At 38.4% G+C, this 14785-nt stretch overlaps 1 protein-coding gene across 4 annotated transcripts in view; it reads right to left on the bottom strand.

The window, feature by feature from the left end:
- LOC106834056 (neuronal acetylcholine receptor subunit alpha-7) overlaps nucleotides 1-14785 on the bottom strand; it is a 107136-nt gene that overhangs the window by 17029 nt on the left and 75322 nt on the right. The gene's annotated exons all lie outside the window — the stretch shown is intronic.

Raw genomic sequence — 14785 nt, 5'->3', positions numbered from 1 at the left:
GTGGTGCTTAACAAATACATCCTGAGTGACTGAAGATGAAAGGGGCAGGAAGGGGCTGGGTGCCAGCAGAGCCGCTGAGGGGTACTGGGCTCCCTGATTAGCAACGATGGGAAGGAAGATAGGTGGAGAGAGCAGAATTAGGTACGAGTTTTAGATGAATGCACCTTATCCCAACTCCCCTGCCCAGGTTTAGAACCTACTGTAGCCAGAAGTGACCATTTTGAATAAAGGCGGAGGACACAAAACAGGAAGAAAAAAAACCAAGAGCAACAGCCCTTAGTACCCATGTCTTTTATTTTCTGTATTCTGACACTTTGTCATCTGGGGCCTTTGCTCACCCTGGAGGGACTGTCCCCTCACCCACCCAGGTTAGGCAATTCCTAGAGATAGTAAACAACTCTCTCAGGAGCACGCCTGTCAAATACAAACCAACCCATCCAGAGCCCATACTCCAACCACCCAACCACCTCCTCCATGGGGTTCTCACAGTCTGGGCCACCATCCACCTGCCCTAATCACCCCAGGGCCAGGTACAGGCAACTAGGGACAGCCCCTATGCCCCAGAGCCCACTGAAATCATTCCCACTAGCCAATCTTAACCCTGTGTACCCGACTTCACCTGTTCCTTCTTGTGGAACCACAATAAAGGCTCTTGCCCACGTTTCCCTCTCACTCCTTCTACCTCCTGACCGACTCCGGTGCTTCCCTATGTGGCCTCGCCTGGCAAGCTGTGCCTCCTGTTTCTACGGAACCAGAAGTAAAATCTTTTCCCTTCATGACAGTCATTTCCATGTCCACATGTCTTACTACACCTGATTAAAACAAATCCTGGGTATCCTTAAAAAACAGCCCTACATGTAAATAAAAATACATGCCTCAAGAAAACTTGTAGGCAGCCAGTCAAGGTGGTAGCACCACAGAGTCAAGTTCCCCTCATTTCAGCAACTGGGGGACCTCTGGTCGGGGCTGCCCACTTCTCCAGAGCCTCAGGCAGCCTTTTCTATTTCTGAGGTCCTCTGAATGGGAACCTCAGAAGCATGAGATGTTTGAGAACAGCCTTCAGCATGAGAGACACAATCAAGGATCTAGACACAAAAAAAAGTTCCAAGAAGAAACAATCAATGAAAGGAATGAAAAGCTACTTCTTAAGTTAATATTCTCAGAAACATTCAAGAGAACATTTCATTTAGAAAAACAAAGAGCAATATGGAAGTTAAAAATATGATTTGTGAAATAAATTTTTATAAATGGGTGGGAGTTGTGATAAGAATGACAGAGGTGAAATGTAGCACAGAAATGATGAATGCCTCAGAGCACAAGGCCAGAGACAGAAGCTCCAGAGACAATGGAAGAGCTGGAGGGAGGGAATTACTGAAATTACATACAGAAATTTTAGAGCTGAAAGAAACCACTCAAGCCTGAAGGCAAAGAAAGGCATTTTCCAGAATATTAAGGCTTCAGGGAGCTTGTTTCCCACATATATTTTCTTGGTCATGGACTTGAGGATGAGCTCCAGAAAAATGAGGGTGAATACTGAGAAAGAAGAAATTAACTTTTAGACTAAACCCGGAGATCCAGAAAAAGGGATTTCCATGATGAGCTCTGTAGTGGACCTACAAAGAGGGGGTCCATATTACAGCAAGATATGAGGCATCTCTGAGGAGAGGGGAGTGAAGTCAGAGCAATGGAGGGAAGAAATAACAAGCTAGAAAACACCATGGATTTGATTAAAGACAGATTGTTTTTAAAAATATACTAATAAGAAAAAAGGCAATCAGGAATTCCAGGAAAAAATTTTACAAGAAAGGCATGGTTTAAATATGAAACAAAAATGTGATGAAGCTTAAAGGAAGAAGGAAGGGAGGGAGACTGAGCTGTCATAAAAGGAAAATCCTTTGAAATGCAGAAGGACACATCCACCCCCTTACTTCTAAGCACACCCAGGGAGAGAGAGGTGGAGGTAGGCTCAAGATGTAAATATTCAATGCTTGACTGTAGTCTGTACCCAACTGTCTTAATGAGTCACATAAACAGTGACTGGGAACCAAACAGCTGAAAACATGGACCTTCACACACTTGCTTTGGATAGTATCATGATCTTTCAAATCAGGTTCTCTGGAACGCTGAGGTCCGCTGGAACTGCTTCAGGGTTTCTGCAAACATTTGATTCTAATATTTTTTCCACTGTATTTTAAAAACTCATAAAAGTCCAAACACACTCAAATGACTATTTACAAAATTGGAACTCTTCAGAGACTACCAATGTATCAATTCATGTGGCCCATTTAACTCCTCTTCAGGTGGAAGTTAAAGCTCAAACGTCTCTTGCCATGAACGTGCATGTATCTGAACCTCTTGTGAGTCACCAGGAAGACTGCAGTTTTGCACTGCTCTTTTACAGAATTCACAATCGTGCCTGTAACTTTAGCACAGAAACTGCACCTGACTTGGCACATGTTCCCACCACTGTAGCAGCAACACCAGAAAGCATGGCACAGGATAAGCACAGTTTTGCTTATTTTAAGTTTGTGTTTCTTCTTGTCTTATCTTCATATTTATAATAAAGACTATGACCATCTGTTAGATCAGTGATTCAATTCTGGAAGAAAAAAAGAACACAATTCCTCCAAGCTCTTCCTCCACGCATTTGGATCAATTTAATTGAAGAGACTCGAAATCATAAGGCGAACGGGTAAAAATAAGATAAAAATCTGTCACCATTAACAATGGCTTACCTGTGTGATCCAGTGATTTCTGAATATGGTTCAACCAAAACAGAATATTGAGGTAAATCGTACTGTAAAATTGTCATCATTATCAAAATTCAAATCTTACTACCCATTATGGCAGTTTTAGGGTTCTTTCCCATTAGTAAATTAATTTTATACATAAATGATACCAAAGTAAACTCTTGTAATAAATGTGTACTAATATCACTTTATCTGTTTTGACCATTAGGATTGGAGACACGGTTTGTATGGAAAAGGGCCCTCTTGCTAAAAACTGTGTCTGAAAACAGGCAGGGGATGAAGTCCCTGTGAAACGTGAGTGGCCAATACCACTGCAAGGGCCTGGAGCATGACATAGGAGTACTGGTGGCCACACGACCTGGCACCGTGCACACATAGTGATGTCCAACGGGTGCCAGCAGACTGTGACCTTGAGGCCTCATGATGATGCAGCCCTGCAGCCAGTAGATGCTGAAAACCATGGAAGCTGGGTACATCCACAGGAGTCAGTTCACTGCTTTTTCTGCTCTGGTGTGCATTTGAAACTTTCTGTATTAAACAGTTAGAAAACAGTCTAATATGTGTATTTTTTCTTGACTCTGATAGGTACCCCCAGAGGTCTTGACGACACAAGCACATGGCTTTTTCACTTCCTTCAAGAGCTCCTCTCTCTAGCTGCTTCGGTCCTTGTCCAGCCAGTGATGGACAGATGAGCTTGGTCTTAGTGTGAGGAAAGCTCTGGACCCACCCCCACCACAGATGGTTGACAAAGGAAATGGGGCCTTGCCCATGGAGAGGAGGGATATTTAACTCATATATTCCAGGGTGCAGGTCCTATGTCCTTAGTGGGGTGGTCAGGAGAAGAGGGGATCTGGACAGTCATTAAAGATGGGCAGAACTCTTGAAAAAGTTCAAGAAGAAAAGAAGGTGGACACGTCCTAGCAGAGGGCATGGTCTAATCACATGTCCAGAGATAAACTGGAATGAGGGAGGCCTCATGAAAGATATGGTTTGCCTGGACCAAAGGGTGAGTGAGGTGCTGGCCCAAGCAGTAAGGTTAGAATGGGGGCTTGGGAGCAAACTGAGGGTGGCAGTGCCAGCAGGACCCAGGGGCCCAATACTTATGGGATGACAAGCTGTGCTTTTTGATGTCAGTGATGGCATAGGCAGGCAGAACCCACAGGACACAGGTCAACCCTAAGGGTCTGTTCTTAGTTTTCTCCCTGTTCCCATCCTTTGGGGTCTCACATAGTGCCTGGTCCCACCCCTGGGAGCAGAGACCTCTGATCCCAGCCTTGGTACAGCCTCCTGCTCAGCTGGCCCTGCAGCACTAACTCCCATCACCAAGCATGGAGGGGCTCAACCCTAAGGCAAGCACGAGAAAGTGACTGTGTCACCCTCAAAGACAGAGTCCTCTGGCTCCAGAGTCCAGCTGTCAGCGCCCTGAGAGAGAACAGGGCAGCCAGCCATTGACGAAGGCCAGAAATACTAAGTCCTACAGGACATATGCTCACCAAATGAGACTGCGTCCAGGTAATGCCGAAGAATTAGAAAAAAAAGATCTAGGTACACTGTGCTGCTGCAGAGAGGACACTATATGTTGGCTCATAAGGACTCTAACTGATAAGGTGTCACGTGCAGTCAGTCCCCTTACCTCCGAGCTCACATCAACCTTGAAAGACAGTGAGAGGGAAGAGCAGAAAAGATGAAAGTGATCTTAACTGTTCTCAGTACACAAAAAAACTAACGATTATGTATCACGATAAAGGTGTTATCTAATGCCATGGTGGTAACAACACTGCAATATATACGTGTATTAACTCAACACAGTGTACAGTGCCAACTTACACAATGTTACATGTCAATTATATTTCAATAAAGAAATAATAAAATTTAAAATATTGGAGGGTAACAAAGTAAATGAGTAGAAAAGAAGAAGTTCTCTATCTCAAAAGACAGTGGATCTAAGGTGTCACTTATTTTAAATCTCTCAAGAAGGCAAAAAAAAAAAAAAGCTGCCAATCACATGTTAAGACACCACTGATACAGGGTATGCCTTGATTTCAGTGGGAAAAAAGTATGTTTAGAATAGACAAATTTTGTTTCAAAAGAGAGTAATAAGTCCTCTTTCTGGATATTTTGATTTAGTTCTGAAGTTTATTCTAAAATGTTAAGGGTCTGAAACCAGCAATGTGGCCTGTCACAGTCCATGTCCAAAACGTCTTGAGCAGAACGGAAATTTCATGGTCATTTCTACCTGTCAGAGATCCTGGGAGGCAGACAGCTGGCATCAGCCAGAGGCTTCCACAGGAATCCATTCAAGGCCCTTTATCCACCAATTTATGTGTTTTAATTGCATATAACATGGATGTTACCATAAAAATTGTATGTAACATTGGATGGATTGTAACAATGTAATAAATAAGACAGGATAACGTTATCACAGCATGTACCAAGTGTCTGCGCTCCCTATTGCGTTTCTTGAGCTACATGACTATCCCTGACCCAGCACAACATCCTCCTAATCAATACAACATAATGGAAATATCGGTAGTTGGCAGAGTAAGTCCCCCAACTTTGTTCTTTCGTTTAAGAATTGTCTTAGCTCTCCTTAACCCTTCATTCATCATTGTAAATTTTAGGATCCTCTTCTCCAGTCCCACAAAGACCCTGTTGAGACTTTAGTTGGAATCACATTAAATTTATAGAGTAGTTTGGGAAAACTTGACATCTTTACAGTATTGAGTTTTCCCAGAAATAAATATGATACAACTCATCATTTATTTTGGTCTTTCTTAGATTTATCTGTTGCTACTTTTTAACACCTACACATATTGGAAATTAAATTTGTTTAATTACATTTACTGTTTGTCTTGCAAGAGTAAAGAAATACATTTGATATTTTAATACTTGTATCCAATATATTTAGTCTAGATAGTGTCTAAGGGTTTTTTTTAATAGAAAAAACTCATATAGTCTATGAATGATGGTAATTTAGTTTATTCCTTTCTAATCCTTAATATTTTATTCTTTTACTTTTCTTGCTACTTAAATTCATACCATTAAGATTTTTTTAAGCGTGATGACAATGGCTATCCATATTTTATTCCACATATAGAAACTTCTAATGATTCAGCATTAAACGAGCTTTTGGTAAAGACCTTACATCAGGTTAGGTAAGTTTTTTTCTGCTTCATAAATTGCTGTTAAATACTATCAATTGATTTTTCTCCAACTACCACGATAATTATATGATTTTTCTCCATTCTGTTAATAGGATGAATTATATAAATGGATTTTTCTAAAGTTAAACAAAACTTGTATTCTGTTAGGATTTATTTTTTAATTATTGCTAGATTTAGTGTGTTAATATTTTAGTTAAAATTTATACATTTATATTCATACATGACATTGTATGTAGGTGGAACTTGCCTGTAAAACTCATCTTTTCAAATTTCTTTTTTAAAACCTTGATCAAGAGGATGAAAAGGCAAGCTTCAGATTGGGAGAAGATATTTGAAAAAGACATACCTGATAAAGACTGTTATCCAAAACATAGAAAAAACTCAGAAAACTCAACAATAAGAAAAGAAACAACCCAATTAAAATGTGCCAAAGGCCTTGACAAACACTTCACCAAAGATATACAGATGGCGAATAATCATATGATGAGATGCCCCACATCATACGTCATTAGGGAAATGCAAATTAAAACAATGAGACACGACTGCACACCTATCAGAACGGCCAAAATCCAGAATACTGACAACACCAAATGCTAGAAAGGATATGCATTAACAGGAACTGTCATTCATTACTGATGGGAACTCAAAATGGTACCACCACTTTGGAAGACAGTTTGGTGGTTTTTTACAAAACTAAACATATGTTCACCATATGATCCAGCAATCCTGCTCCTTGGTATCTATGCAAAGGATCTGAAAACTTATGCCCATGCGAAAATCTGCACATGGATGTTTATGGCAGATTTATTCATAACTGCCGAAACTTAGAAGCCAACAAGATGTCTTTCAGTAGTGAATGGATAAACTGTTGTACATTCAGACAATGGAATATTATTCAGCTCTAAAAAAAAAAGTGAGTTATTAAGCTATAAGATATGGAGGAACCTTAACTACATATTACTAAGTGAAATAAGCCAGTCTAAACGGGCTAAATACTGTATGATTCCAACTCAATGACATTCGGGAAAGGCAAAACTATGGAGTCAGTAAAAAGATGGGTGGTTGCCAGGAGTTGAGGGGAGGAAGAAATGAACAGGGGTGGCACAGAGGATTTTCGGGCAGTACTTGGAGGTAGAATGCTCAGTTGTACTGAAGTTGCTCGGGCAGAGCATAGAGCTGTCTGCTTTGAGTAAAATATACATGACATGGATACATGACATTATACATTTGTTCAGATCCGTAGAAGGCACAACACCAAGAGTGAGCCCTCATGTAAACTATGAACTTTAGGTGATAATGATGTGTCACTGTAGGTTCATCAATTGTAGCAAATGAACCACTCTGATGGGAGATGTTGTTAATGGGGGAGGCTTTGCATGTGTGGGAACAGGAAATACATGGGAAATCTCTGTGCCTTGCACTCAGCTATGCTATGAACTAAAACCGCTCTAAAAAATAAAGTCTGCTTTTAAAAATACACATATTGATTCAATTTTCTTGTCCATTTTTCTATTTTGTCTGGAACCAGCTTATATTTTTCTAGAAAAAAAATTCTGGTTACATTTCCAAATTTATTGGTATATAGTTGTCCATAATATCCTATTTTTAAAATGCCTGTCTGTGGTTGTAAACTCTTTTTTCTTTCCCTTTTTTTGGGGGTTGGGGGGTGAGGAAGATTGGCCCTGAGCTAACATCTGTTGTCAATCTTCCTCTTTTTGTTTGAGGAAGATTGTTGCTAAGCTAATATCTGTGCCAGTCTTCCTCTATTTTGTATGTGGGATGCCACCACAGCATGGCTTGACGAGTGGTGTGTAGGTCCGTGCCCAGGATCCAAATCTGTGAACCCCAGGCTGCCGAAGTGGAACATGCGAACTTAACCACCACACCACCAGGCCGGCCCCTATAAACTACAGCTAATAAATGTTTGTGTCTTCTTTATTTTCTTGATGATTATTCCCTGAGGTGTGTTCATTTTATTAGCTCCTTTTAAAACAAACTTATTCCTTCTTGATTTCTATTTTATTTTTCTTGTTTAATGAATTTCTACTCTTATCTTTATTCTTCCTTTGTTCTTTATTCTTCTATTTACTTAATGTTACTTTTTCTAACTTCTTTGGATTGGTAATTAATTCATAAATTTTCCTTTCTAAATCTTTTCTAATGTAAGCATTTAATGCTATGCATTTCTCCCTTCATATACACAAACATGCGCTCACACATTCACACAGTTTTTTATTCACATTTGGATATTTAGTTCCCCAGATCTTTATTTTTCAGAAGAACAAGGTTACATGTATTTCTATATCTGTCTATCTGCCTCTCTATCTACAGTTATCTCTATCTATCTATAGCTATATCTATCGCTATATATTGGCTAAGGCTTGTTAATTGTATAGTTCAAAACTTCTATATTCTTATACTTGCTTCCCTTCTTGAACTATCAATTACTGAAAGAAGTACATTAAAATCTTCTACCACAATTATGGATTTATCTGCCAATTGTTTTCATTTGTTTTGAAGCTATTTTGTTAGGTGAATGTGAAAGTGGTTATATATAGTTAGAAATGTTCTTTTTTATCATGATGACATGACTTTTAATGGTAATTGTACTTTTTCCTTATAATGTGTCAACACACACTGGTGTTTTGTTCTGTTTATTCTGTTGTAAACATAGCCATTCTCATTGTATCTTGGTTCCTGTTTATCAGGTATATCTTTTTCCCTCTTTTTTTTTGTCTCTCGCATACTTAGGCTTTAGTTCCACCCAAATGGCCAATAGCTGAGTTTTTAAAGAAACTGTCGCTGAGAAATCCCTGTCTTTGTAACAGCTGCTTAATCCATTTACTTTTAATTTATCAGTTGTAATGCTTGGTTTTCTTTCTATTTAATTTTGTGCTTTAGATTTCTATCTCTTTTGTTTGCATTCTTTCCTCCTTTATTTAGGTATCTCGCGTTTTCTTTATCCCTGCCCCACTCGCCCCCTACCTGTTTGGATGTTGAACATATTATTCTCATGCTTCTGACAGTGGTTCTTACATTTTTAACACGTATATTTCACTCAGACAGCTCTATGCTCTGCCAGAACAACTCCACTACAGCTGACTATTTTATATCCAAGCACTGCTTTTCATGTTACTATTTTCCAGCACTTTGTTTTTAATATCCTCAAGTTCATCATCATCATTACATATGTTCAAACTTATTTATGTTTACCTGCATTTTCACCAGTTGCTTTACTCACCCTTCCTTCTCATACCTTGTTCCTAAATGCATATTCTGGGAGTTTCTTTAATACTAGTATTTCTGGGAGTTTCTTTCTGGTCATTTATTTCTGCATGGTAAACTCTTTTAGGCATTGTTTTCCTGAAAATGCCTTGATTTTGCCCACCATGTAAAGAATGGTTTAGCTCGGGACAGATTTCTAGGTTGACAATTATTTTCTTCCAGTACTTAAAAGATAATCTTTTCTTCTTTCTGGCTTCTATTGTCGCCTCTAAAAGGTCTGCAGTCAGTCTGACTGTCTTCCTTTGTTAGTAAGCTACCTTTTTCTTTCATTGTTCCTAGGATCGCCTTAGCTTCGGGTATTCTGCAGCATTTACCACAGTATGTCTAGGGGCTGGTTTCTTACTGTTTATCTTTCCTCAGACTTGTTGTATCTCCTGAATCTGAGGATTTATATTTTTCATCTATATCATCAAATTCTCAGCCATTCTTCTGGAACATGGCCTCTGTAGAAAAAAAGTGTCATGTTTCAATGGAAAACTGCATCCTCTATAGCACACAGCTCTGGGTGAGCTACTCTAGGTCTGTTATTGTATTTAAGCTATTTTGCAGTTCTTTGTAAGATGTAGGCAATTAACAGATGTATAAATTATCTGTTTCTGGTCATGATTTAACAGGTGGTGATTTGCCTCCCTGCACCCTATAGATAAACAAGTTTTGTGTCTACTTAAATTCATCTTGACATTCCTTTACTCTATATAAATTTATCCTGATTTGACTTCTCCTTTGAACTGACTCTAGCATTTGCCTAGTTCCCTGTGTCATATGAGTAGATTAAATTCTTTAACGTGTTCATTTTGCATATCTGTATGCAAGTCACAGTTTTACCTTTCTTCTGAGAATAATCTCTTAACACTTCTCCCACATTGTTTCTATTATTTCTTTCTATAATATAGCAAGTGTGTGTGGGAACACCTACCCTACATATGCAAGAACCCCATACTCCACATCTCACAGGGTTAAGTATATGGTCTCTCTTGTGTGGGATTCATGCCTCCATATCTGTATGACCTTGGATACACTGTGCTTTATTATTATCATTATTAGTATTATTTCTATTTCATCTTATTTGCTAAATAGGAATAATAATAGTATCTTCCTCCAAATGTTGCTAGTATATGTGAAACATCTGGACCAGGACTGGGCACATAGAAGCACCGCAGAAGTATTAGATATTACTGCAGCTTTTCACTATTCTTTCATATTTTCCATCTACTTAGCTTGCTATGATTCATGCAGGAAATTGCCTCTGCTCCTTCAATTGTATCTCATCTGATACCCAACACCTCCCCTGACTTTTTAATTTTGGTTATTATATTTCTCATCTCTATTAATTTAATTGATTTTTTCCCAAAGCTGCTTTTTAAAGGGTGTTTTACTCTTTTCTTGTGTTTTCAATTCTTAATTGTGTTTAATTATTTTAAAATTATTTATTAGTTTCTGTTATCTAAAACTTAGAGCCAAATCTGCTATTTGCTGTGTTTGCTGATATTTTCTCCAAGTGAACTGTTTCTTTATATATTTTATACCTTTAATTTTCAACTCATCTTCAGCAAGGTTTTTGTTTTTGTGTTTGTTTGTTTTTTAATTGAGCTCCATCTTACTTTCCATCCTGCTTCACTCCTGATACAGTCTTTGTCTGTAACATTTTCTGTCCATCCTAACGAAGAGTGACGCAGAATGAGAGCTTAGGAGAGACACAGGCAGCAACAGAGGTGGCGGAGGGGACCAAAGAGCCGGGAAGAGAAAAGAGCAGATTCCTGTTGGCTTTCTTCTCACAGCTGTACAGACCTCACTCCAGGACACTTACTGTAGCTCATACTATCTGTCAGGTTGCAGAAAACTTGTGGATCAAACACCGATTTACCACCCGTGGAGCTTGGGCCGGGCCCATTGAAGCTTCCTGATCAGAAAGACTGGAATGAATCTTCAATCTTTCAGGCCCAGAGAACAGCGCCTCGGCCCCTGGTGATGATGCTGAGTTTCCCCTAGCACAGCTGAAAACAGACAAGCTTCTTTTCCATCTTCCTGCACTGAAAAGTAGCTGCTTTTTGAGTCCAATTTCTCACTGAGATTGCAGCATTTCCACAGCGGCACTGGCTTTCTCAGTTCCGACCCGCCTCATATGGGGCAAGAAGAAGACATGGTTTTCTCTTGCCTTAGTGGGTCATTAGTTTTGTGACCAGGACAGTTCACTGAACTCTCCAGAGCTCAGCGTGGGAGAGAGGGCTGAACCCCACCCGTGTGAGTCTGCTCATAGCATCAGCATTCCTTCTAACACATAGTTTCAGGTAGCTTATAAAAATTGATGTGAAAAGGCCCATGAAACAGACAATTAACTTTCCATTCATAAACTACGTAACCCATGATGCCCTTTCTGGCTCTAGGTCTATGAAACAAAGGGGCAAAAAGGAAAGCTAATCACCCCTGTCAGTGGAAGAGAAAGTGTTCTGCCAGTTGTGTTACTATATATACAAAGACTGGAAACCACATGCAGAAAATTACATGTGAGTGAAGAGTGAATAGAAAACACAAAGGAAAAGGTAACAACACTGCCCTCTGCCCATGTGCGCTCCAGTGATCTCTGACCTGGCACTGAGGTGACCTTGGGAACCCCCACGTAAGTGAGGGCTTGAAGTCCATGCCTGAGGTTCCCCAGTAACTGGCTGAAAAGTAACCAGACTAATTTTTTTAAGGAAGCTTTTCTCTTTAGATTAAAGATAGTAAAGAAGTTGATAAACATTAATCTGAATAAATATTAATTTTAAATAAACTAAGCATATGCTTTCAAAAATACCACTTACTGTGATAGTATAAATAAAATTTTAAAATGATAAAACAAAAACATTGCTTTTATCTTCAAGAAGTCAATCTAAAGATTTTCTGCCCAAAATTATACTAAATATTTCCACCAAAATATGAAGCAGAAAGGTTAACAATGAATTATAAAACCTAAACTTGGTTTAGATTAAGTGGAATACATGATCAGGGAGCTAATTTTCTTTATGAATAAACCAAGTTGGTATAACATATTTGGAAAGAAATTTCACAAAATGTAATAAGAGCATTTAAGAAACTTAAAAATCCCATTATCTGTCTGGAAAAATATCTAAGACAAAAATAATTACAGTCACAAATATGTTTATTACCATTTTTGATAGAACAAAAATTAGGGCTCAGACTCTCAGTTACGGAAAGATAGAACAGACGTACTTTCACCTCTTTGCTATGGGCTGAACTGTGTCCCCCTACAATGCATATGTCGAAGCCCTAACCTCCAATGTGACTGTATTTAGTGACAGGGCTTAAAGGCTTCAGAAGGTAATTAAGGTTAAATGAAGTCATAGGATGGGGTGCTAATCTGATAGGACTGGGAGCCATGTAAGAAGAGGAAGAGAGTCTCTCTCTCTCTCTCTGTCTCTGCCATATGAGGACACAGTAAGAAGGCTGCCTCCTACAAGTCAGGAAGAGAGGGCTGATCAGGAACGGAATGGCTGGGGTGATCTTGGACTTCCAGCCCCCAGAACTGTGAGAAATAAAAGTCTCTATTTTTACGTATACATTAAAATCTCCTTAAATGCTTCTTGTGAACAACACAGTATATAAATAAATAAGAAATAAAATGAAACGGCCTGAGGATTCTGCCCCAAATAAATATCTTCTTTGGTACAAAATCCAAAACCAACACAATCCATCCAGTGTCCGGTGTTTTTTTGTGGCAGATCAAGTTGGCTAATAAACTATTCCTTCCATTAATTATGACTAAAATCTCTTAAAATAATACATAAATAAACATAAGGAGACTGGAAAAAGTGCAGAGAAGAAAGTAGATGGAATGAGATGAGGTCCCTGGGTTTCCATTTGTCTCCTATATTCTAAACTATGTGCTGGAGAAGCACGGAAAGGAGTAAACAAAAAAAAAAAAAAGGAGTCCTGACAAGTTCCTGCTCTGTCTAGCAAAATGACCAGGAAAGGGCAACCAGGCAAACAGAGAACTTTCAGACAATAGCCCTGCCTCAGCTAAACACCACAGAAAAAAGCATCATGTCCCACCACCAATCCCATCAGCAAACATCAAGTGAGGACTCTAGACTTCCAACCAAAGCACACACACCAAGGAAACATTATCAAAAAAACCAAGAATGACTATGTTATTATCAGATAAAGTAGACTTTAAAGAAAGTTATAGAGGTTAGATATAAATTTGCATATTGAAAAAAGGTCAATTCACCAAGAAGACATAGAAATCATAATTCTTTCTCAAACAAGCTGAAAAATATGTGAACCCAAAACAGATAGAAGTGGAAAAAATAAGTAGACAAATCCACAGGTATAGCTGGAGACTTCAACGTGCCTCCCTCAACAACTGATGACAACTAGACTGAAAAGCAGCAAGGATACGGAAGAGCTTACACACCATCAACCAACAGGACCTACTCAACCGAAAACCCTTTCCCCAACAACAGTAAAACCCATTCTCTTCAAGTCCCCATGGAGTATATACTAAGACAGACCATATTCTGAGCCATAAGACAAACCTCAGTAAATTTAAAGGAATTGAAGCCACACAGAATGTGATATATGCCCACAATAGAATCAAATTAGAATCAAATGACAGGAAGATAACATGAAAATCTCCAAACACTTGGAATCTTAACACCAAGTTTCTAAATAATTTATGAGTCAAAGAGGAAGTCTATAGAGAACTCAAAACATACACTGAACTGAATGCAAATAAAAACAACATATCAAAAATTGTTTGATGCAGGTAAAATGTTTGCAAGGAAATTCACAGTAGTAAATGCTTACATCAGAAAAAGTCTCAAGTCAATCTATGCCCACTCAAGTAACTAGGAAAAAGAACAGAAAAATAAACCCATAACAATTAGATGGAAGAAAATAATAAAGATAAGAACAAAAATCATTGAAAGTGAGGGAAAATCAATAAAACAAAAATCTACTTCTTTGAGAAGATCAATAAAATTGACAAACCAATATCAGGAATGAAACTGAGTATATTACTACAAGCCCTGGAGACATCAGAAGAATGATACGGGAATGCTACAAATAACCCTTCACGCATAACTTTGACAATTTAGGCAAAATATGCCAATTCCTTGGAAAGCACAAACTACTAAGACATAACCAAGAGGAAACAGATTAAGGTGAATAGCCCTAACACTATTAAAGAAATTGAATTAATATATATATTTTTATTCCTGAAGAGAATTCTCTAGATCCTGATTATTTCAGTAGAGAATTCTACCAAACAATGAAATAAGAATTAATACCAGTTCTATAACTGTGTCCCAGAAAGCAGAGGATGAGAGAATACCTATCAACTCATTTTAAGAGGTTAATATTCTGAAACCAAAAGTACAAAGACAGTACCAAAAAAATAATAAAAGAAACGAAAACAAAAGAGAAAGCTACAGACTACATTCTCTCAAAAAGAGACACAAAAATCCTTAAGAAAATATTAGCAAATACAATTCAGCAGCATATATAAGGATTTACAGATATGATGAAGTGGGATTTATTCCATGGGTGCAAGGCTGGTTCAGTATTTCAAAACTGATCAATGAAATC

This window comes from Equus asinus, chromosome 2 (assembly GCF_041296235.1).
Source record: "Equus asinus isolate D_3611 breed Donkey chromosome 2, EquAss-T2T_v2, whole genome shotgun sequence".
NCBI lineage: Eukaryota > Metazoa > Chordata > Mammalia > Perissodactyla > Equidae > Equus > Equus asinus.
This window is presented reverse-complemented; position numbering and strand designations above follow the sequence as displayed.